The 24,249-nt window shown below is 35.8% G+C and overlaps 2 pseudogenes; one reads left to right on the top strand and one right to left on the bottom strand.

Moving 5' to 3' along the window:
* Positions 1–6,169: 6,169 nt before the first annotated feature.
* Positions 6,170–7,085, bottom strand: LOC133055735 (olfactory receptor 4C11-like; annotated as a pseudogene).
* An 11,675-nt stretch (positions 7,086–18,760) lies between these two features.
* LOC133065604 (olfactory receptor 4C16-like) lies at positions 18,761–19,730 on the top strand (annotated as a pseudogene).
* Positions 19,731–24,249: the final 4,519 nt, after the last annotated feature.

Below are 24,249 nucleotides of genomic sequence, written 5' to 3'. Positions count from 1 at the left end.
GTTCTTGTTTATCACAGTACCTTAAAAAGTCACTTTTTTTAAAACACAGTCTTGAATTTATTGTTTTTCATCTAGTAAATAGCAATTGCCTAGATTCTATAGATATCTAAATTCTAATAAGATTTTTTAAGATGGAAGATATTCTGATATCTTAAAGATTTTTCAACTATGAGTGCATGAGGATTTGAGTGTAAATATTAGAATATAAGTGTAAGAATATGAGCACATGAGTGTAGGTATGAAGGCAAATTTAAGAAAGAGTGACTTTTGCATATAACTCTCATAAAGATGTGTTTTTGTGACTTGGACCAAGTGGACTTGGATGAGGTTCAGTAAGGAGATGGAGATCAAAGTGTTATGCGCAACAGAGTCATTAAGCATTCACATAAGTGTTACGGGGCATCCATAATAGGAAAGGAATGAATATGGGGGACTCTGGATACTGTAATAGAACTGAAAAGCCATGTTGCCTAAATCCAATAACTTAACCGTAGCTAATAGTGATTGATAGCAATGTGTATGACATGGTAGTAACCTGTACATGGTATTATTTCATCCATTTTCATAAGGTAAAGGATATCAGAGACTAATGTTAATAGTAAGACTAATAATGATAACAACAAAATCTAATTATAGCAAAATCTAATCACTAGCAAAAATAAAACTAGTTTTAAAATCATGATGAACACTTACTATGCTCTAAATGTTTTTTTTCAGACATTTGATTATTTAATTATCACTGCAGACCTCTGAAATGATTACTACTATCATTTTTATACTTATTTTTCACACTAGTGAGTAGAATCTTAGAGAAAGCAAGGATCTTGACAAAAATCAAGCAACTAATAGCAGATCTAAGACTAGTTCAGATTCTACTTCTTTTTGTTTCCTCCAAATTCTTAAATACTGTTCTATCTTGTTAGGTTAAAATAAACCATGTTGATCTAATAAAGACTTTTATATATCATCACAATAATTATAATTAGTGTGACTCCAGAGGCAAGTGTCTATGAGGCAATGTCACTGAAGAAATACAAATATACATATACATACACAGACTCAGACACATACACACAGTAAAACTTACTGAAATTCTTAATTTTGAATAACCGTGTGGTACTACTTTCACTGAAGGTCCATTTTAGTTTTGTCTCTTCCTCACCCCTATTTCCTTTCTCCACAATTTCCCTACAAAGCATTAACCCACAGACTCTTCTGCAAAATGTTGAAATGATGATTCCAGCAGTTAAACATACTGATTTGAGAATCAAAAAAGAAAACAAAAAAACAAACCCACAACAGACAAGGATCTTGTCTTTCTCCACTTGCAGCTGCTTGATTCTGGGGTATATTTCTTGGCAACTTACATCCTAGTTTCTCTCTCTCTCTCTCTCGTATCAAATGAGAACAATGATGTCCACCTCACAGGCTGTTATGAGAATTGATTGAGGAAACATATATGAATATATCCACCACACAGCAGAGGGCACACAGAAGACCTTCACTTATTTTTATGACTGTCTATGCACCTAGGAGACAGAAAGAATTGGTATTTTGATCAATAATACAAATAAATATTTAACCATGAAATAAACTGAGGAATAATTGCCTGGGATTTTATTTAAAAAAAGAACCACAGAGACCTCACATTATCCATAATGATTGATTACAGGAAGAGTTCTTCCTATTCATGTTTGGATTAAACAGATGACATTTTACATCCTTTAGTATTGACATTGCTAAATGTAAAAGTCTTGAGTGTGAAGTGTGTTTCAAATTTGTTTTCATTCTCATGATTAGTCTTAATTATTAAAAGACATGTCTCTTGGCAAAAGAAGAGCATCTAGTGTTAGAGAATTGAGTCCTACAAATTTCTTAATCTCTATGAGCCTCAATTATTTCTGCTAAATTAGGTTAATTATATTCATTAACCCTCTTTAGAGGAATGGGGTGAAGATTAAATGCTCTATTACCCTATTTGAAAAGCGATGAAACATAGTCATTACTAGATATGGAAACTAACAATCTTTAATAAGAATCAGCACTATTGAAGAACTTACCTTCAGGTTTTCTATGATCTTAGTGATATTTGGGGGTATTCAGAACTAATCCCATTTGCAAACAGACCTCCTCTTGGGATAAATAGCCTTCAGTACAAAAACTATGACACACTCAGAAAGACAGTATTCATACAATTCAGTACCACATCCACAGTGGATAAGAAGGTCATTTTATAAGGCTTAAATCTTCACTTCTAGCCTAAAGCATCAAAAAGCTTTCACGGCAAACCTGGAACTTCACTTCGTAATGGATTCAGCTGGAACACTATGGAGAAATGTTCTTCCATAGAGGGCTCTCATCTCAGGGACAGGAGGAATAATGTGTGGTGGAAACACACCAAAGGATTCATTTCACCCTTGGTGAATCTTGCTCTGTAGATGTGAACAAGCTAAGGAGACATTTTTGCCTGCAATGCATGGATATTTAAAGAGTTTTCCACTAAGATTCAAGTACTTTGTCTTATAGACTCTTTTTCTCTCCAAGGAATTAATTATCTTCTTTGATGGAAAGGCTTTGTCTGAAGGGACATATTTGAAAAACACCTATTCTTGAGTAGGGACTTGTATCCCCTGCACATGCAACCTAAGCATGTGAATTCCCTTTCTCTATCGGAACCTGAGTTTCTATGTGAATAGCAACAGTGGCATAATTCTAATGTGGGATCTGCAATATAGTTAATTTGTACACTTATGTCAGAGAGAGAACTTCTCTCTTCTTTTCAATATTAAACCTTTTCTGGAAACCTAGTATTGACTGGGCTTCCCAGGTAGAGCTAGTGTTAAAAAATCTGGCTGCCAATGCATGAGACATGAGTCACAGACTGCAGTGCAAGCGTAAAATTGAAGGAAGCCACGTCAAAGTACTTGAATTCAAAATCTGTTTCATACATTAGAGGGTTCCATGGGCTTCCCATGGGGGCACAGAGGTAAAGAATCCACCTGCCAATGCAGGAGACACAGGAGACATGGTTTGACTCTTGAGTTGGAAGATCCCATGGAAGAGGAAACGGCAACCCATTCCAGAATTCCTGAAAAATTCATGGACGGAGGAGGCTGGTGGTCATTAGTACATGGAGTTGCAAAGAGTCAGACACGACTGAGCTACTGAGCACACACATAGAGGGCTGTGGAAGTGACTCACACGGTAAAGAGTCTACCTGCCATGCGGAGGCCCAGGTTCAGTTCCTGGGTTGGGAAGATCCTGTGGAGAAGGGAATGGCTACCCACTGCAGTATTCTGTCCTGGAGAATTCTATGGACAGAGGAACCTGGGCTTCCCAGGTGAGTCGGGGTACAGACTGCAGCTGACAGTGCAGGAGATGAAGGTTCAACCCCTGGCGGGCAGGGAAGATCTCCCGGAGGAGAAAATGGCAACTACTCCAGGGTTCTTGCTTGGGAAAGCTCATGGTCAGAGCAGCCTGGCGGACACAGTCCACGGCGGAGCAGAGGAGTTCAGCCCTTAGCAACAACAGCAATAAATTGTGAAATGACTTCTCCCGTCTGGTTCAGTAACACATCCATACCCTCAGCTTTCTTTTCTTTCTCTTGGTGAGAGTGTTTAAGTTCTATGCTCTTACATTTCAGTGATGCAATACAGTCACCATGCTTTCAACTGTCGTCATCCTATGCTGCGTTATATCTTCAAGACTTTTTCGTCTTGTCCCTGAAAGTTTGTAGAGCTTCATCAGCCTATTTCTATTTCCTCAAGCCCTCAGCCCCTAGCACACACTCTTCTATTTTCTGTTTCTATGAGGTGACTATTTTTCATTCATGTATTTTGAATTGAAGGATAATTGCTTTACAATATGGGTTTGATTTCCGCCAAACAGAGACATGAATCAGCCATAGGTGTACATACATTCCTCCCTCCCACGTTCACCCTGTCCCAGCCCTTTGGGTTGTTACGGAGCCCCAGTCTGAGTCCCCTGAGCCAAAGGCAAACCCCACTGACCCTGTGCTACATGCGGTGGCGTCTGTGTCTGCAGGCCGCTCTCTCCACGCCTCTCACCCTCTCCCTCCTCCCCACCCCCACTTTCCTCCCTAAGTCTGTTCTCCGTGTCTGTCTCCATTGCAGCTCTGCAAATAGGTTCATCGGTACCATCTTTCTAGATTCCATGTATACACGTGTTCATATACAATGTTTGTTTTTCTCTTTTTGACTTCTCTCTGTGTAGGCTCTAGTTTCATCCACCTCCTTAGAATTGACTCAGATACGTCCCTTTTTATTACTGAGTATTGTTCCGTTGCGTGTATGTACCACAGCTTCTTAATCCATTCATCTGTGAGTTGACTATTATTTGTTATTCTTTTGGTTTTTATTTAGATTCCACATTAACTCTATTTAAAGTTGATGACACAAAATGTAAAAAGCTTGACGCTTGTGCCCTAAAGATTTCTTTATGTCTTAAGCAATAGCAATGTGTTTAACATTCTCTTAGATTTATATTTAATAGTGTTAACAATACTAGACTGATATATTTACTGAACATTTATCTATTTATTTTTTTAATAATTTTTTCTTTTTTTTTTTTACCCCATGATGCAGGCCTCCAGGCTACTCCGTCCATGGGATTTTCCAGGCAAGAGTACTGAAGTGGGTTGTCATTGCCTTCTCCATTACTGAACATTTGTAATTATAAAGTGCCTTCACTGAGTGAAATAAAACTATTATTGGTAAATATATATGATGGCTATTATTAAAATTTATACATTTTAGTAGATTTTTTAAAAAAATCCACTTTATGATGAAAATAGACTTACTAAATTGTCATGTTTATTCAGAGCTCTTTATGTATACTACTTGTTTAATCCTCACAGCAAGCCTATAATACAGGAATTATTTTCATTTTCAATCTACACACAAAAATGAGGCCCAGCATTCCATCTCTTTTCCTTGAAAGTAAAGGACCATAAGATGGTAGAGACAGGATTTAGATTCATAAAGTCTGAGTTCAAAGCATATACTCTTAATCATAATATTCTACTATTCATTTCTAAGCTAGAATAAAAACAGTTCATGACCACTTCATCAATTCCTGACTTTTCCTGTGTTGTAGGTCACGTTGAAGATGTGTGAATTAAGGGATAAAGCGGATTAGAGGCCTTTATTTCTTATAGAGAATACATATGGATCTGGTTTAAAGCCTTGCTTCTGGTACTTCTTAGAACAACCTCAAGGGTATGTTCACTTCTCTGAACTTCAGATTTTCTGTTTGTATATTTTCAATAGACATATGGAACTTTGTAATATTTTTTGAGACATAGCATGAAAACAAAAAAGCACTGGATATATATCGGGAATTCTACTTCTTCCTGAGAGAAGTGAAAGTATGCTTAGAGTTCATAGTTTCTCTTTTCTCTGAATCACTTTTGAGGGCAGGTAAATATTCAAAATTATGCATCGTGTGTATATGATGTTCTAAAAATTGTTTAAAGATTGCATTATTTCCAAATTTTAACTACAAATACTTTTGAAACACATAAAAAATCCTAAATTTTCTTTCCTTGTACAACTTCTTATTCTATTATCTTAACTTTATTTTTCACCTGCATGTTAACTCATTTTATTTTCTTCTTCATCTCTTTAACTTCATCACTCTTTCATCTAAAATACAAATAACCATGACAACCTGTACAGCATCTGTATGTATATGTGTGTGCTGGTTTTATACAGGAGTAAATTAGATGATTTTATGATGGAGCCATTATTGTTTTATATATATATATATATATATATATATATATATATATATTTAATTTTTATATTTTAAAAATATTTTTTTTACTATATGGCCCTCCTTATGCATGACATGTAGTCAGTGAACTTTGCATTGACTCGGAAATTTAAAAAAAAAAAATGAGAAAAAGAAAACTCATATTATTTTACTGAATTTATTTCAAAATAAACAGGAGAACAAGGTTAGAATTTGTCAGTTTGGTCCATGTAAGAATGAAAAACTTTGGCATTCATCTTACTTGTGAACTAGAAAAAGGAGCAACTCATAACCCTTTATGAGAGAATATATCATTCCCACAATAAACACGTACTCTCATATGTCTGTACAGACAGTCAAACCATGACTCAATAAGTAATCAAGCAAGGCCCTCCGTTCATCTCTCACTTTCTGAAGTAATTCTGACACGCCATACCTTTCTCACGGCATGTTTCACTTCTGCATTCCTCAGTGTGGAGATGAGCGAATTGAGGAAGGGGATTCCAATCATGTAAAATACCGTCACCATCTTGTCCGTGGGAAACGTGGTCGGGGGATGGGAATAGATAAATATACATGGCCCGAAAAATAAGACAACTACAATGACGTGGGAAGGGCAAGTGGAGAGAGCCTTTTTCTTCCCTTCTGCCCTGTGAATGCAGGATAACAATATATGAGGTTATCAGAATTATAGAACTGCGTGTGCAAATGAACCCACTATTAAACGCCACCAGTAGGTTCATCACATGAATATCCATGCAGGCAAGTTTCAACAAGGGCTGCATATCACAGCAAGAGTGATCAATCAAATTGGATCCACAGAAGGGCAATCTCAAGGCCAGGATAATCTGGGCCATAGAATGTATAAAAGATACTATCCATGCAAGAACAATCAAGATGATGCAGGTTTTCCGGCTCATAATGGTTGGATAATGCAAAGGCTTGCAAATGGCTGCGTAGCAATCAATGGCCGTGAGGACAGGACAAAGATCTCCATGGAGCCAAAAAAGTGCAGTGCAAAGACGTGAGTCAGGCACTCATTGTATGATATGATTTTCTTTGCAGACAGAGCATCTACAATTAATCTGGGAGCCATGGAAGTTGAAAAGCAGGTATCAACCAAGGACAAATAAAATAGGAAGTACATGGGGCTCCCAAGTGTCCGGCTAGACTTGATGGTCACGATAATAAGCAAATTCCCCACCACGGTTCTGAAATAGAAAATGAGGAAGATTGCAAACACCATTTTCTGTCTCAGGATCCTCTGTCCATCCTAACAGTATGAACTCAGTTACACTGTTATTTTGCAGCATTGTTTCACTTGATGAGAGGAAAACACTGGTTAGAAAAATATTCTGCAAAGGAGAACAGGAAAGGTATTTATGATTACAAGGGTCAGAGCCCAAATAAGTGAGGAACTGCCACTATTCAATGGGCACTCATTTATCCGCTATGTATTACTTTTATCTGAATGAAAAGGAATGTATAACACTTTATTTCCTTGATTGCATATGAAAATAATAATACAAGAAATGGGAAAACAATGAAAAATAAATTATTCTTCAGACATAATAAGTACACACACAGGCTAGAGGGTGAGACAGAGAGAAAGAAAAAATAAACATAAAATTTTAGTAATGAATACACAGTAATTTGGTCCAGGTCATCATGTCACTTATTTTAATAGGTTGCTTTTGACAAAGTTTACTTTTTATTCTACTTCTCAAACATTTCGAGTTGTTTACAGTTTTAAAGACAGCTCCTGTTATTAACATGTAAAATCTTTAATCTATAATATGCTGTCCACTTCATTATTTTTTTTTCTTTCAATATGCTTTCTTAAGACACAGAGTCTCAGTGAATCTAAAATGAAGGAAAAATATAAATAGAACACTTCCCATAAATCAGAACACTGTTTCAATTTTCAGGTTTAAAATCAAACATCAGGAAATTATAAAATGAACCCAAGAAGCTCCAAGTCATACCTGAAACATTTCATTAACATTTTTGTGATATATGTCTTAAAAGTCTTGTCCTCTCATCTTAAGTAAGAAAATATGGAAATTAAAAGGCAATTATTATTTATCATATCTAGCTAAATGCCAAACACTAGACAAATTGGTTTATGTCCCCTATATTAGGGCTTCCTGTGTAGCTCAATGGTAAAAAAAAATCTGCCTGCCAATTCAGGAGATGCAGGAGAAGTGGGTTTAATCCCTGTGTTGGGAAGATCCCCTGGAGAAGGGAATGGCAACCCACTCCAGTATTCCTACCTGGAAAATTCCATGGACAGAAGAGCCTGGTGAGTTGCAGATCATGGGTCACAGAGTAGGACACGACTAAGTGAAGGAGCATGCATTCACACCTTTATTTTATTCAAATAGAAGGTAATAGCAGATTAAAAATGTCAAACTGGAAAAGGATGTTTATACTTATATGCTAGAAAGATCATAATTTTCAAATATAAATGGATTTCACTTTAAAGCTTAAAATATGGCAAAATAAATAATAGGCAAAATAATCCATGTTAAAAGACTCTTTTCTCCTTATTAAATATATTTAGGGGCTTCCCCGGTGGCTCAGATGTTAAAGAACCTGCCTTTATGCAGGAGACCAGCGTTCAATCCCTTGGTCGGGAAGATCCTCTGAAGAAGGGAATGGCTCCCAACTCCAGTATTCTTGCCTGGGAAATCCCATGGACAGAGGAGTCTGATGGGCCACAGTCCATGGGGTCACAACAATCAGATAATTAACCCCATGAAAATGTGCTCATTTGTATTCACTAGTTAATACATTCAAATTTAATGTCCATTTAGATGATATTTTCATCTATCTTTTTTATAAAGTGTCCTTTGTGGTGCAAGTCTGCTGACATAGAGCACTGATGAGTTGTGGGTGTTAGTCAGCCTCACTTTTGTAGGAGTGTAATTGGGCACAATCTCCTAAGAGGTAATTTTCACCATCTATAATATTACAACTGCACAGAGACATGGATCTAGTGATTCCATTCCCTACAGATACTCTTGCTCACAAGGACAATAGCTATCATTGCAACACTTTCTAAGGCAGCAAAAGATAAAAAATGACTTAAAACACATCTGAAAGGAGTTTAATGAATAAGGATGCTTACAGTAATGCCATCCATTGACAGAACCATTCATAAAACCAAAGCAGATACATAATCAATGCTATCTAAAGTCTTTTAAAGTGAAAAGTAAGAGCATAGAATTGTATGCTAGAATGATAAGTCAATTAAAAATAGGATAATACATATTACATGTATATACTCATATATTAACAATGTATATTTAGAAGGATGTCAACAAGAGCATAGATTTGTATTCTCTGTGTGAGGAAACATTTGCTGGCATCAGCTACATGAGCCATGCCTAATTTTTAAGATGTACTCTTTGGTAAATTTGAAATACATCATTATCATGTGTTGTACTAAACAATATTTCTTTTAACCAGATTTATTCTAGAAAACATGATACTTCAATTATCATAGTTAGGTATCATTTCTTATTCTGATGTTGAAAAAATTTATTGTATAAATCTCTATTGAATGCCCAAGACTCTGAATCTTCTCACAAAAATCAAACTTATTCTGCTAAAAAAAAATTAATGTTGTTTGAAACCTCATCTTAGTTGATGGGTTATTATTAACAATTGCACATCCTTGAGCCATAACAATTGTCTTCTGATTTAGGCAGGAGGGACAGTGATATTTTGGAGAGAATATAAGACTTGAGAGCATGAGTAAGATGCTGAGGCAAGAACAGAGGTAGTTATAGAACCAAACGCTTTGTAATCACATCGGACAGCAGCAGCTACATTTAACTAAAGGTGTACTTGTCTAATTATGCGTTTTCCAAGTATACTCTTGTCTAGACTTCAACAATCAAATAAAAAATTGTTTGCTGTTTATATATATGAAGAATATTATATAAATATACCTCATCTATATTTATGTTCACATACATATATATATATATACACATCAATAATAGCCACATGTGAATCATTCACATAACACACTTATATCTGTATAACTATGTAGACATATAGATATACATATATTAAAATTGCATGTATACAAATCACACTAGTTGGAAGGAAGCAACAAGGATCAGAGTTTTTACCCATAAACTACTGAATTTGAGCCCCTAGAAAATAGTAGGTGCTTTTTTTGACCAATGTCTGTTGAATGGATGGAAGCTTTAAGGAAACCTTCTATGCTTACAGTTTAGCGTGTTTCTCACTTCACTATGCACAGATGCCATTGAGGAAAAGGGAAGTCTGCATTCTAATACATCCACCACGAACTCTCATATCTGCGGAATATATCCTGAAACTCACAAGAAGATATTATTTCTATCTGTTGATCTCCCGCATCCTCAGTTCCAGCACTCCCACCAAGCAGGGCTCATTTCATCAGAAGCTGCTGTGCAAGTCGTTTATCTCTATCATCTGACTTTAGAGTGCAAACACACCTAAAAATGTTCTAAGCTTTCTATTTCTCCATAGCTGGGCGATATGTGTCAGACACTCACAGTGTCATTAATCAGACTCTCTTTCTCCAAGTGTCATATAAACTGTTACTCTTCAATAAAAGGCATGTTAGCTCTTTAAGAGTTCATGCAGAGGTTAGGATGTTCAGTTGCCCTCTTTTCAGCCCAAGGAAAATTTGAACACTGTTTACTCGGCTGAGAATAAAACAAGTAATCCTAAAATTCTGTTTATCTGGAACCAGGGATTCTTTGATCTCATGAAGAGGCTTATGTCCTCACCTGCATATCAGAAGACAGATATGATTCCAACTTCACCCCACACTTTCTGAAATCCTTGACTGTGCAAGTGTATCTCTTTTGCCTTTGTATTTACCTGTGGATGATGCAAATTATAGAATTCTGGAGAAGGCCATTCCCTTAAGTGTCCCCTCCCTTCACACACACTGATGAAGATAATTCAAAGGGACACAGGGGCCAAACAAGAACGCCCCCAATGCCCAGTGCTAGGGAAAAGGTCAGCAAGAAAACAAAGAACATAAAACTGTGATATACCTGAAAGTACAAGATAAATATCTGTGAGTCATAATGATGCAAATAATTGAATAACTAAATAATTAGGGGAAAATAGACAGAAGAACTCCAAATAATTTATATAGATATTCTGCCCTCAAATTCTCCACCACGTCAGTGTGAGCTGTGCACACACTTAAGTGACTTCTTTCCAAAGAACGCAGTGTGGAATGAGGGAAAACAGTAAATTTATGGGGGGGAGGGGTCGGTGGGAGCAATTATGACAGATAGTACCTCGGGTAGGTGGTCAGAATTAAGAGCCCAGTGATAAATCACACTGAGAGTACTTACCCGCTGATATGATATGATGAAAATAGCACTTTATCTCTGTGGTTGGTTCTCCAATAACCTATAACCTTGGTCTAATTGTGAGTAAAATATCAGACAAGCCCCCAGGGAGAGTTTTAAGGCAAAGCGTCTAACTAGTCCTCTTCAAAGCTATCAAGGTCTAGGTCATTCAAGAAAAGTCAGAGAAATCATCACTGTCTGGAGGAGCTGAAAAAAACGAAAAGTGAATATAATGTGGTTGCTTGGATCACATTCTGGAGGAGAAGCAATGGCATTAGTAAAAAAGGAGTCAAATTAAAGTATGGACTTTAGTTAAAATATGTGATATGGTCATTAATTAGCTGTGACATATGTACTGTAATAATATAATCTGATAAAGGGGAAATTGAATGTGAGGTGTATGAAAACTGTATGCTTTTACAAACTACCTATAAATATGAGTTCCTCTAGTGGCTCAGGCAGTAATGGATCTGCCTGCAATGTGGGAGGCTTGGGTTTGATCCCTGGGTTGGGAAGATCCCCTAAAGAAGGGAACGGCTACCCACTCCAGTATTCTGGCCTGGAAAATTCCATGGACTATACATTCCATGGGGTCGCGAAGAGTCAGACACAACTCACTGACTTTCACTTCACTTCACGTGTAAATATAAACCTATTAGAGAAGATAAAGTTTATGAGAAATGACTGACTTATTTAACAATCCTCACAATTTACCTGTGCTGTACCATGAGTCATACACTTGCTCCTTTTTAGATGTTGAATAATGTCCTATTGACCATATACCACATACTGTTTATTTATTCATGAAGAAATGAATACTTTGGTTGCTTAAACATCTGATTCTTTTGAATAATACTGTAAAGAACATGGTTATACACATTTGGAATAAAAGTTCCTTTCAACTTACTTGCCCATTTATTAATTGGGTTGTTATTAGTCACTGATTTGTAGAAATTCCTTATATATTCTGGATATGAACTCCTTATCAGATATGTCTTTGTTCCCTTCCATTTTGTGGGTTGCCTTTTCTCTCTGTTGATTGCATCCTTTGATACATAGAAGTTTTAAATTATGATACAGTCCTATTTACCTACTTTTTCTTCTTGTGCCTTTGTTTTTGGTGTCATTGAAAAAAAAAATCATTGCCTACTTTAATGGCCTGAATCTTTTCCTCTCTATTTTTTCTAAATGTTTCAAGATTTTGGCTCTTATGTTAAGGTTTTTGATCCATTTGAGTATATTTTGATATGATGTAAGCTAAGGATCTACCTACATTCTTTTACACATAGACATGTAGTTTTGCCAAAAAAATTTGTTGAAAACCTCTTTTGCCTTTGGATGATGTTAGCAAACTTGTAAAAAATCATTTAACCATTCATGTGATGGTATATTGCTGGCTCCCTTTTCTACTGCTCTATATGTTTGTCTTTATGCTAGTACCACACTGTTTTGATTATTGTGGCTTTACAGTAAGTTTTAAGATCAGGAAGTGTGAGATATCCAAATTTTCCTCACTTTTCTTGCACCCATTTCTTCTTCCCTTGCAGAATCTATGAAGTATACTGGCGATCTATTTTTCTTTTATCTCATAGATATTCTTTGATGGAAACATCAGTAATGCACTTTTGACATTTGCATCAGTGGAATCCATGGTGGGCTCCATGCATCTTTTTTTTTTTTTTAATCACTTTTCTATTACACATCCCTAATGGTATTTTTCATATGGGCATTTCTCAAGGTATAGATGAAGGGAGTTAACATGGAAGTTATTAAAATGCAGAATATAACAACTGCTTTATCAATAGGTAAAGTAACTGGTGGTCTCGGGTACACAAATGTGCAGGGCACAAAGGATATGATAACAACTGTGATTTGGGAGACACAAATGGAGAGGGCCTAGCGCCTTGCCTCCAAACTGTGGTTCCTTAGGGAGCGCAGAATGACCACATAGGAGCCCATCAAGAGGAGGAAGTTTAACAGACAGAGGAATCCACTGTTGGCAACAACAAAGAATCCTGGAGTGTGAGTATCAGTGCAGGCAATGTCGAGCAAAGGGGTCAGATCACACAAAAAGTGGTCTATGACATTAAGGCCACAGAAGGGTAATCTGAAGATGAAGAAGATCTGTATGATTCCATGAAGAAAACCTCAGACTTATGTCACTCCAATTAGCAGCCCACACACCTGCCAGTTCATGACATTTGTATAGTGCAAGGGTTTGCAAATGGCCACACCATGATCATAGGCCATCTCATAAGCAGGATGACTTCAGTACCTCCAAAGAAATGTTCCCCAAAGATTTGGATTAGGCATCCATTGAATAGGAAGGTTTCTTTTCACGGAGTGAATCTGTGATCAATTTAGGAATATTCTCAGAGGAATAGGAAGTATCAATAAAAGAGAGATAGGCCAGGAAAAAGTACATGGAAGAACTTGGTAATGGACTGACTATGATGGTCACCATGATGAGCACATTTCCTACAACATTTCCTGGATGACAGAAAACAACAAATACAATTTATTTTCTGCATCTTTGGATTCTGTGTGGGCTCCAGGAGAACAAACTCAGTCATGTTCCTATTCTCCATGTGTCTTATATCATGATTAATTAAATTACCTGAAAAACTACTTTTTTATTAGCTCAACTGTGAGTTCACTAAGTCTCTACATGTAATAAAAAGATAAATGCCTTGATTCTATTGAGTTCCAAATTCTTTTCAGTTTTTCTTTTGATATAGGAAGAAAAGTTTCTGATCTCTTAAATCATCTCAAGGGCAGGAGTTAGACACATGAGGAATTCTGTGAACACACAGGCAGGAGATTGTCTGAGCACATTTAATCATGTGAGATGCTCAGAATCTAATATGAATTAATAGATCTCACACATAGTTGCAGTCAACCTGAAATGAAAGGTAGAAATTGGGTATAAAGGCCATGAATGTAAAGCCAAGGGATTTCCCCTTTATTCTTAGGAAATTGGGAACCGTGCAAGGTAACAGAATATGAGAGGATAAGGATGAAGACAGATTTGAGAAAGAGTGAATGTGGATGTTATTCTAGGAACGACCTTTGAGTGATCTGTATGAAGTGTACTGAGTTTAAGTAGGGGGATGGAAAACACAAAGAATCACTGGAATCAGACTATTTATAATAATTGACATAATGTGTAACAGAGCATCGGTAATGGGAAAGTAATGAAAAGATACAGAAGCTACTGTAATACAATTAATACATTTTTAAATATAATAACTTTATAATAACTAATATATATACTTTTTTAATATTTTATTTTATTTTTCATTTATTTTTATTAGTTGGAGGCTAATTACTTTAAAATATTGTAGTGGGTTTTGTCATACATTGACATGAATCAGCCATGGAGTTACATGTATTCCCCATCCCGATCCCCCCTCCCACCTCCCTCTCCACCCGATTCCTCTGGGTCTTCCCAGTGCACCAGGCCTGAGCACTTGTCTCATGCATCCAACCTGGGCTGGTGATCTGTTTCACCCTAGATAATATACATGTTTTGATGCTGTTCTCTCAAAACATCCCACCCTCGCCTTAATGCTTGCTGTATGCATGGCGTGATTGCAACCTATGTAAGTGGTATTATTTCATGCATAAAACAGGTGAGAAACAATCTTATTATATAGCACTAATAATATAATAATAATATTAGCTAAAGTTAATTGTAAAGGAAAGATACTTTGTCATTTAGGCTTCATTAAAAACACATAAGGTGTGCTAGCTTATGGTGAACGGTGTCGGATTCGTGATCTCTGAAGAAGAAGATTGAGCTTCAGGACCGGGGACCAGACTTGATCCCTAAAGAGCTTTCGTGTAGCAGAGTTTTATTAAAGCAGGAAAAGAGACAGAGAAAGCTTCTGACATAGACTTCAGGAGGGGGACGGAGAGTGCCCCCCTCGCTAGTCTTAGAAAAGGGAGTTAGGTACTTTTTCAGTTGATTATTACAAAAAATCAAAATGATGTCTCAAGGTTGTAAAGATCTTACTAGACCCACTCCCACAATTTACATTTTAAGATGACAGGATTAGAACTAACAGTAGAAAGATATTACCAGACCCACTCCCATAATATACATTTACTCCCATAATATACATTTTAAGATAACAAGATTTGTCAGAAATTTCTTCTTAAGGAGAAACAAGCAAGATGCATTGTTATATTGACTAAGACATATAGAAAAAAAAACATTTGTCCTTTTCTCCTTGATAGCACCAGACCCCTTTCTCCTCCTTGGGGACCCCAGACTTCTTATCAATCTGCCTAGGGATTGGCTGTCTCTGTAGTTACTACTATCATTTTTATACTTATTTTACACTTTAAGAAGTAGAAGTGTAGAGTGCCTACCTCAAATCAGGCAGCTAAAAAGGGCAGAGCTAAGATTAGTTTAGATTATGCTTTTTTTACTTCAAATACTTAATTCATGCCCTATGTCATTATTATCATGTCCATTGAGTCCGTGATCCTATCTAAATATCTCATTTCATTGACTATATTATAACACACTTTTCTGATCTGCAAGTTAGAACACCAGGAAGGATAATTTAGGTACTAACAGGTAGCAGAGTTGTTTCTGGATGACCCACTTTCTTTTTAATGAATAACTTTTTAAAAATACATTCCATAATTTATTTAACTCATCCTCTTTTTTTTCCTTTTTTTTCCATTTATTTTTATTAGTTGGAGGCTAATTACTTTACAATATTGTAGTGGTTTTTGTCATACATTGACATGAATCAGCCATGGATTTACATGACTATTTTTATTCTTTCTTTCTTTTTTTTTTTTTACCTATTCTCTCTATCATTCATTTGTTTTATTCCTCTTTTTCCCTGGTAAGGTTGTTCAGTGTGAAGAAGCTAAGAATTCCAAATACTTGTTTATGTGTGATTAAAGGGCATGAGAAAAATTAACTTGTTTTCCTAATAAGCTAAATAGACAAATGAAAGCTGTTTATTACATATGAGATGTTTCTGACTAGCATAGTGGGGAAAACTTTAGGGAGAACACTATGAAGCCAAAACCTTATGTCATTATTTCTTAAAATATTCCCCCTGGGATTCAGAGAAGAGCATTTTTTTCACTGCTCTGTGAAAAGGTTGCTATCAAAAGGGATGGTCAGAATCGACACTTACTCACTGTCCTCTAACAGGTAGGTGAAAAACAGTTTCCATGTTTTACTCTAGAGGTGTAATTAAAAATTAGCCATCACAATTTTCTAATATATTTCCATATCTATTTTGAATGCACTTTTTAACCACAAAACTCTGCAAAAGAAATAGTTCTTTTTTTTTTTTTAAGATTTACTGCTAATATAAGAAATAAATGAACACAAACAAGGAAAAATGATTTTATGAACTCAATGAATCTTGACATGTTAAAACTCATTATTGTCATTAAATAATAGAGGAATGTATTTCATGCATTATTGTTTTCATTACAAATTCTAGAGACAGCAGAGTGTAAGAAAGTTCATACATACTGTGGATGTAGGTAGTGTGACAAGATAAACCCTCATTGGAGCTAGGAGTCCCAGAAATAAGCATAAGGTTCATGGAGACAGTGACCTTCACATAGCTTTGGGAGAACAGCAACTCTTCAATCTCCATGTGACAACATTGCACAGAGTATTGTATATCACAGTACAGAATCATTACTCCTTATATTCTCCCAAATAGCATCATAAGTTTTTAATTGGCACTTTCCACATTTCAAAGGTTTAATTTGAAAAGGTGAATACCTAATTCTCAGAAAACTTTTGGAAGAAACATGGCCATGAAGAGCCTGAAAAGTATAATTAAGGTGAAAGGTAATGTGCCATTTATGTGGGATGAGCACTGCTGAGAAACATTGGGTAGAAATATTTCCTTTTCATCAATACTTGTACCTGTCAGTATTCTTCCACATTTGGTCTTATTTACCCTGACCCCTCCACCATGCACCAGTTCTATGTCTAATAAGATTTGAAAAGAAAAGAAGTATTAATTTATCAATATATCTATAAATAAATAAATAAATATATATATATGGCATGAATAATGAGCACCTTGGGGGCACTTTTTGACTTGCAGGCCAGCTGTTTTCTAAGGTGTCTGTGGGTCAGATAATCAGGAATCGTGGGGACAGAGTGAGGAGCTCAACGAGGGTAGATTATATACTCTTTTACTTGGACTATTGAGTGATAAATAATCTTCGGACAATCTGTTAAACTTTTCACAAAGAATGGCAAGTTCTGCAAAGAAATAAAGTGAGTGTAGAATTTCCTCTAAAGATGGACACATAGGGAAACTGAGTCAGGGGGAAGTGGACAAAGAGTCTCCTTAAATTAAGCGATTCTTCTCCCTGTGGCCTCTGCCGTAAGATAGCTCTTTAAGCATGGAAGAATCTGCCTAATGCTAACTAGATAATGTTTCACCCTTATCCATTTTTCAGCTTTGCCTGCCTGCTTTTCTTTTAGCTCTTTTCTCCTAGCTCCCATGTCAAAAGATTATCTCTTTATTTTTAACAAATATAGTCATTTTAAATTTGTAACATCCATTTGAAGAGTAGAAGTGAAGACCGTATCTATTGAAAACCAGCATTGCTTCTTTTTAAAAGTACATCTTCCAGTTTCTCCTTCTTTGGTTTTTTCTGAGACTTGCAAATTTCCAGACACTTGAACAATACAAACTCTCCTGGGAATATAACCATGATTGGATCCTATACCAACCATCTGATGACACACAGCTGTCTCCCAAAATTATTCCAGATTTAAGATACTTAAGAGAAAAATACTAACTTTTGAGTAATAACCCACCATCCTTCATTTAATATTGTAACTTCAGGAATTCTGAGTATTCTAAATAGTGTTTTTAGAAGTTGGAAGAAAAGATAAACTGGGATATATGAGATAATGGCATATGAAATAATGTTTATTTCTGATTGTTAGTATTTGTCTAATACAAAATTTCACATTCAAGATGTTAACAGCAGATAATTTAAAGGGTATATTTCCTGTTCCATTGCTCAAGCTGCAATAATTGGAATAAGAGTTCAAGGAAGAGGTAGAACATATTAAATATATGTATACACATATATGATTGTATATTTCTATGTATAGCAATTATGTGATACATAAGTGTTTATGTATGATGTTTTTAACAGAGTTAAAGGTGTAGTGTGACTTTATATCATGAACCTCCATAGGCAGTCATGTATATCCTAAATCCCAAGTGATATACCATGAAAAACACGTGCCATAAAATTTTTGAAAATGACAAATGAAAAAAATTACAAAGACATATCTCTTAATTATACATTCAACAAATTGGAAAATTTAGTCAATAATGATATCAAACTTAGCAAGCTTTCTAAAAAGAAAATCTTACAGGAAATTATTACTTTCAGAAGCTTGTTTGAAACTCACAGTAAACCTTTGCAGTGACCATTAAAAATTATCACACAAAGTGTTAACATGAGTCATAAAGAAATCACAGGTACAATGGCTTCCAAAAGCAATATTTCATAATATCATGTAACATCCTATGAATTATTTCCTTATTTTTTGCAGATTAATCATTTTGCACTCATCTCTTCTCCTCTTTCATGAAATCATGCAGCTGAAAAATAATGTGACTGAGTTTATTCTGCTTGGGTTGACACAAGATCCTGTTAGGAAGAAAAATAGTGTTTGTCATTTTCTTGATTTTCTACTTGGGGATATTGCTGGGTAACTTGCTGATTATTGTTACCATCAAGACCAGCAGGGCACTTGGGAGTCCAATGTATTTCTTCCTTTTCCACTTATCCTAATATGATGCCTGCTTCTCTACTTCCATAGCTCCTAGGATGATTGCTGATGCCCTTTTGAAGAATGCCACTATCTCTTTCAGTGAGTGCATGATCCAAGTCTTTACATTCCATTTCTTTGGCTGCCTAGAGATCTTCATCCTTGTCCTCATGGCTGTTGACCGCTATGTGGCCATCTGTAAGCCTCTACACTACACGACCATCATAAGTCATCGAGTCTGTGGTGTGCTAATGTCCCTGAACTGGTTGGGGTCCTGCGTGCATTCATCAGCTCAGATTTTTCTAGTCTTGAGTCTGCCTTTCTGTGGTCCCAATGTAATTGATCACTACTTCTGTGACTTGCAGCCTTTGTTGAAACTTGCCTGTACAGACACCTATGTGACCAGCTTACTCTTGGTGTCCAACAGCGGGGCCATCTGTACAGTGAGTTTTCTCATGCTGGTGTTATCCTATGTCGTCATCCTGCACTCTCTGAGAAACCACAGTGCTGAAGGGAGGGAAAAAGCCCTCTCCACCTGCATCTCCCACATCATCGTGGTCATCTTGTTCTTTGGTCCATGCATATTTATATATACTCGCCCTGCAACCACCTTCTCCATGGATAAGACGATAGCTGTGTTTTATACAATTGGGACACCTTTGATCAACCCTCTGATTTATACCCTGAGGAATGCAGAAGTGAAAAATGCCCTGAGGATGTTATGGAGTAAGAAGTTGATGTCAGATGACAAAAGATCGATAGAAATTTCAAGATTTATTCAGTGTTTGAACTGACCTAGAAAAAGTCCATAGAGACCATTCTCTTCTCGTTGTGAAGTCATGTAATTCTATCTTCGTGCGTGACAGCCACTGCCCTTAAGGTTGAAACCATGTGTGCAGGCATATACTCGTTAGCGTTGAGTCAGTCTTACGTAGAGGACGAGAGGACAGTAGGTATAAGCAGGCTCTAAAGCCCAGTAGCTTAGATGCTGCGTCTCTATGTCTCTCACTTGCCTGGGATCAATATCCATGTGGTTCTCATCTAATGTGTTCCCCACCCTTCTTCACCTTGCTGTCTACTGTTTGCTCCTATGTAACCTTGCCTTATATTCTTATATACACAACTTAGTATGTCTTTTGTTTTCTCAACATTTATTAAAAGCTTCTCTTTCATCATATCTATTCCATGCCCTTCAATTAGCCTTTTTCCCCCTGATTAATACTAGATTCAAATAACTGCAGTAGCTTCATGTAGTAAGAGACAGTATATAATCTAGCATTTTTTTTCTTTCAATTATTTATTGTTCACTCCAAATTCTTACCATATGTTTAACCAGATCGTTCCTTCTCAGATGGAAAGTTAACATTCTGAGGTCAGTTTTTTCAGTCTTAAGAAGGCTTTAATTGTTAAGTTTCTTCTCAGTTTAACATTTTAAATAAAATCTACACTGTGCTCCTCACATGACTGAAGTGACTTAGCTCACGTGCACATTGTGCTCCTAGTATGATTTCTTCTAATTTGGGGACAATATTAAGGTTTCTCTTGAATCATACCAATCATGGTATTGAAAAAATAATGGTGGACTATTATAAATATAGCATATATATTATAAAATAAATAGATTTATGTGGGGTTGGAGATAGAGTGTAGACAGTTGATGTTAGTGAATTTCAAAATATTAATATATTGAATATGCTGAATGAGATAAGTCAGAACTTATTTATGCTTGAGGAAGAATTATTTATGTACACATATATGAATTATGAATTTCCTTTCTTGAAAACGAAAAACTAGAATCAGGAAAAAGTATAGTGGTTTCTGGAAATTCCAAAGGAGAATTAATGGGATGAATAGGTAGCACTCAAACCAGTTTTAGTGAAGGAAAATAATCCTGTTTTAGATACTTCAAAGACAACATACAAATGAACAACAGGCATATTAAACATGCTCAATATTACTAAGTATTAAAGAAATGCAAATTGAAGCTGCAATAAGATATCACCTCACAGCTTTCAGAAGGGCCATCATTAAAAACGTCTATAAATGATAAATGCTGGAGAAGGTAGGGGGAAATAGGAATTCTTCTACGTTGCTGGTGTGAATGTAAAATGATACAATAGCTAAGGAGAACAACATAGAGGTTCCTTAGAAAACTCAATACTGTGTGACCCAGCATACGCATCCGGGATACACATTAGGAGAAAACCATGGTTCAAAAGGTTACATGCCACCTGAGGTTCATCACACTGCTGTTTACAACAGCCAAGGCTTGGAAGCAACGTAAATGTCATAACAGAGAATGGAGAAACAGGACATAGTATATATATACAGTGAAATATTACCCAGCAATTAAAAAGAATGAAATATGCCAGTTACAGCAACAAGGCTGGACCTGAGATTATCATACTAAGTGAAGTAAGTCAGACAGAGAAAAACAAATATCATATGATATGGCTTGTATGCCAGAATCTGAAAAGATACAAATAGACTTATTTATAAAACAGGAACACTCAGAGACTTAGAGAACATGATTACGATAACCCAGGGAAAAAGAGGGGAGGGGAGGGATAGACTGTGAGTTTGGGATTGACATGTACATGCTGCTATATTTAAAATAGATAATCAAGACCTACTGTATAGCACAGGGGTCTCTGGTTAATATTCTGTAATAATCTAAATGGGAAAATAATTTAAGAAACAAAGGATGCTTGTATGGGTATAACTGAATCACTTTGCTGCTGTTAATGCAATTAACACATTATTGCTAATCAATTATATTTTAATATAAAATAAAAATATAAAAACAACTAAATGAACAAAACAAGGTTGTGAAGTATTGATATAAGAATAAACATAAAAATCATTGAAACATAATAGAAAGTCCATAAATAGACTTAAATAGAGGAAAAGTTTTACAAAGATATCAAAGTAATTAAAGCAGAAATAATATATTTTTCAACAAATTATACCACATCAATTGGATATCATTATATGAAAGAAAGGAACCTCAACCACTATTTCATGCTATAGACGAAAATTAGCTCAAAATGAGTCATAGATCAAGAAGTCAAAGCTAAACCTATAAAAATTCTGTAAAAAACTACAATCAAGAACTATAAAGAAACTAAAAAGTTGAACATTGCTAATATTTTAAATCTTCTAATCACTAGAGATCATACATTTCAAAAATAAAAAGGCAATTCACAGAGTAGGAAAAAGTTGTATCTACATTCACATGTACAAAATTTTACATTATATATAAATTTATGTGTAAAATTGTATATGTAAATTCATTTTATATATGATGCATATATATGAAAGAAGAACTATATCTAGAATATATATATATATGTATACATATATATATATATAAATCACCTACAATTTAGTGATGAGAAACCCAGAACTCCTATTTTAAATTGCACAGAGGTCTTAAAAAAAAAGGTATAGAAATTGCCTATAACATTAAAAATTATCAGCTTCAGTAGTTATCAAGAAAGCAAAGTAATACCTCAATAGTTGATGCTTCCTACATGCTTCCTACAAGGGCCAAAATGATACCAAGTGGCAGAGATGTCAAATAATTAACTTTGAAATCAGAACTAACTTCCTGTGTTTTATGTATCTATCCAGATGTGTAATGTCACTTAGTATTCCATAATGTCTGTCACAGCTGTCCCAGACGTAACTTATTGAAAAACTTCTCAGCGTTTCTCTGTATGGTTATAGCCTTCTAATGATTGTGAAAAACAAGCTTTGTATTCCAATACTTTTAAGTGGCTGCCGTTAGTTTCATGGCCTCACCGCTCCAGCTCTCGAGAAATCAGTACTGGGTTTCCAGGAACGTTGATACTGATAATCAGAAAGAAGTCCTCTCTCTGACATGAGTGCACAGATTAACCACATCGCAGGTCCCAAGGCTGGAATGCTGCTCTCCTTGTCATTCACATGGCATTTGTCCTTCTTAGAAAACCAAACTCCTATGAAGGGGATTCACCGATTTTAGCTGCAAGTGCAGGGAATACAACTCCCCACTCAAGAATGAGTGTTTCTCAAGCATGTCTCTTCAGAATACCTGCTTCTAAGAAAAAGCCTTTCCATCAAAGCAGATAATTAGTTCCTGGGAGAGAAAAGAGCAGCTATAAGACAAAGTCCTTAAACCTGTATTGGAACCTTGTTAAATAGCCACACATGCAACTGAAAATGACTTTACTTGTTATTTACATTTCCAGAGAAAGACTTATCAAGAGTTGAAAGATCCATTTGAAGGTGTTTCCACCACATTTTCTGCCTGCTGACTTTTGGAGTAGACCATCCATGGATGATCATTTCTCCATGGTTTTCTATATCAATTTATTCTAAGTTCAAGTTCCAGGTTTTCTGTGAAATTTCATTGACTCTTTAGGCTAGAAGGAATATGTAAACATATACAACGATTTATCTCATATTGATTTGATATTGAGTTCTCTGAATAGCTTCTTTCTGAATGTGTCACATCATTCTTATTGAAAGTTCCTTATCCTAAGAGGAGGTCAGTTTGAAGTTGGGATTAATTCTGAACACCCTCAAATATCATTAACATCATCTAAGACCAGAAGGTAAGTTCTTCAATAGTGGTGATGCTTAGTAAAGATTGTTATTTATGCATATTGTTGTTCAGTTTCTCACTTGTGTCCGACTTTTTGCCACCCCATGGACTGCAGCATGCCAGGCTTCCCTGTCCTTCACCATCTCCTGGAGCTTGCTCAGACTCATGTCCATTGATATGAGTTTATGTATATAGTAATTATGTTTTAACACTTTTCAAAAACAATAGCAATTTTAAAGAATTAAATTTTAAAATTTATTTTTAATTGTAAAAGAAAGAATTCACCTCATTCTTCTGCAAAATGTTGAAAATGACAATCCCAGTGACTGAGCGTCTTAGTTTGGGAATTAGAAACCCAGATTAGAATCTTGCCTTTTCCCACCTGCAGCTTCTTGATCTGGGTGCATTTCTTGCAACCTTATATTCTTATTTCTTCTAATATCAGTGAGAAGACTAATCCCCCTCACAAGCTGTTATGTGAATATAAACGTATCTAGCACACTGCTGAAGACACAGAGGAACTTTACCTATTTTTATGACTATTTCTCACAGAGGATTAGGAAGAATTGACTTTTATGGCAATAATACAGAAAAAAAAAAATAACCCTACATTAAACTGAGGAACAGTCATCTCCAATTTTAAAGAAGCCAAAGAGACCCATATTATGCATAGCAGTTCCTCCAAAGAAGAGTTCTACATATCCATGTTTGGACTAAACAAGTCA

The sequence above is a fragment of the Dama dama genome, chromosome 1 (genome assembly GCF_033118175.1).
Source record: "Dama dama isolate Ldn47 chromosome 1, ASM3311817v1, whole genome shotgun sequence".
Taxonomy (NCBI): domain Eukaryota; kingdom Metazoa; phylum Chordata; class Mammalia; order Artiodactyla; family Cervidae; genus Dama; species Dama dama.
The sequence above is the reverse complement of the archived record's forward strand: the minus strand, read 5'-3'. Positions and strand labels throughout refer to the sequence as shown.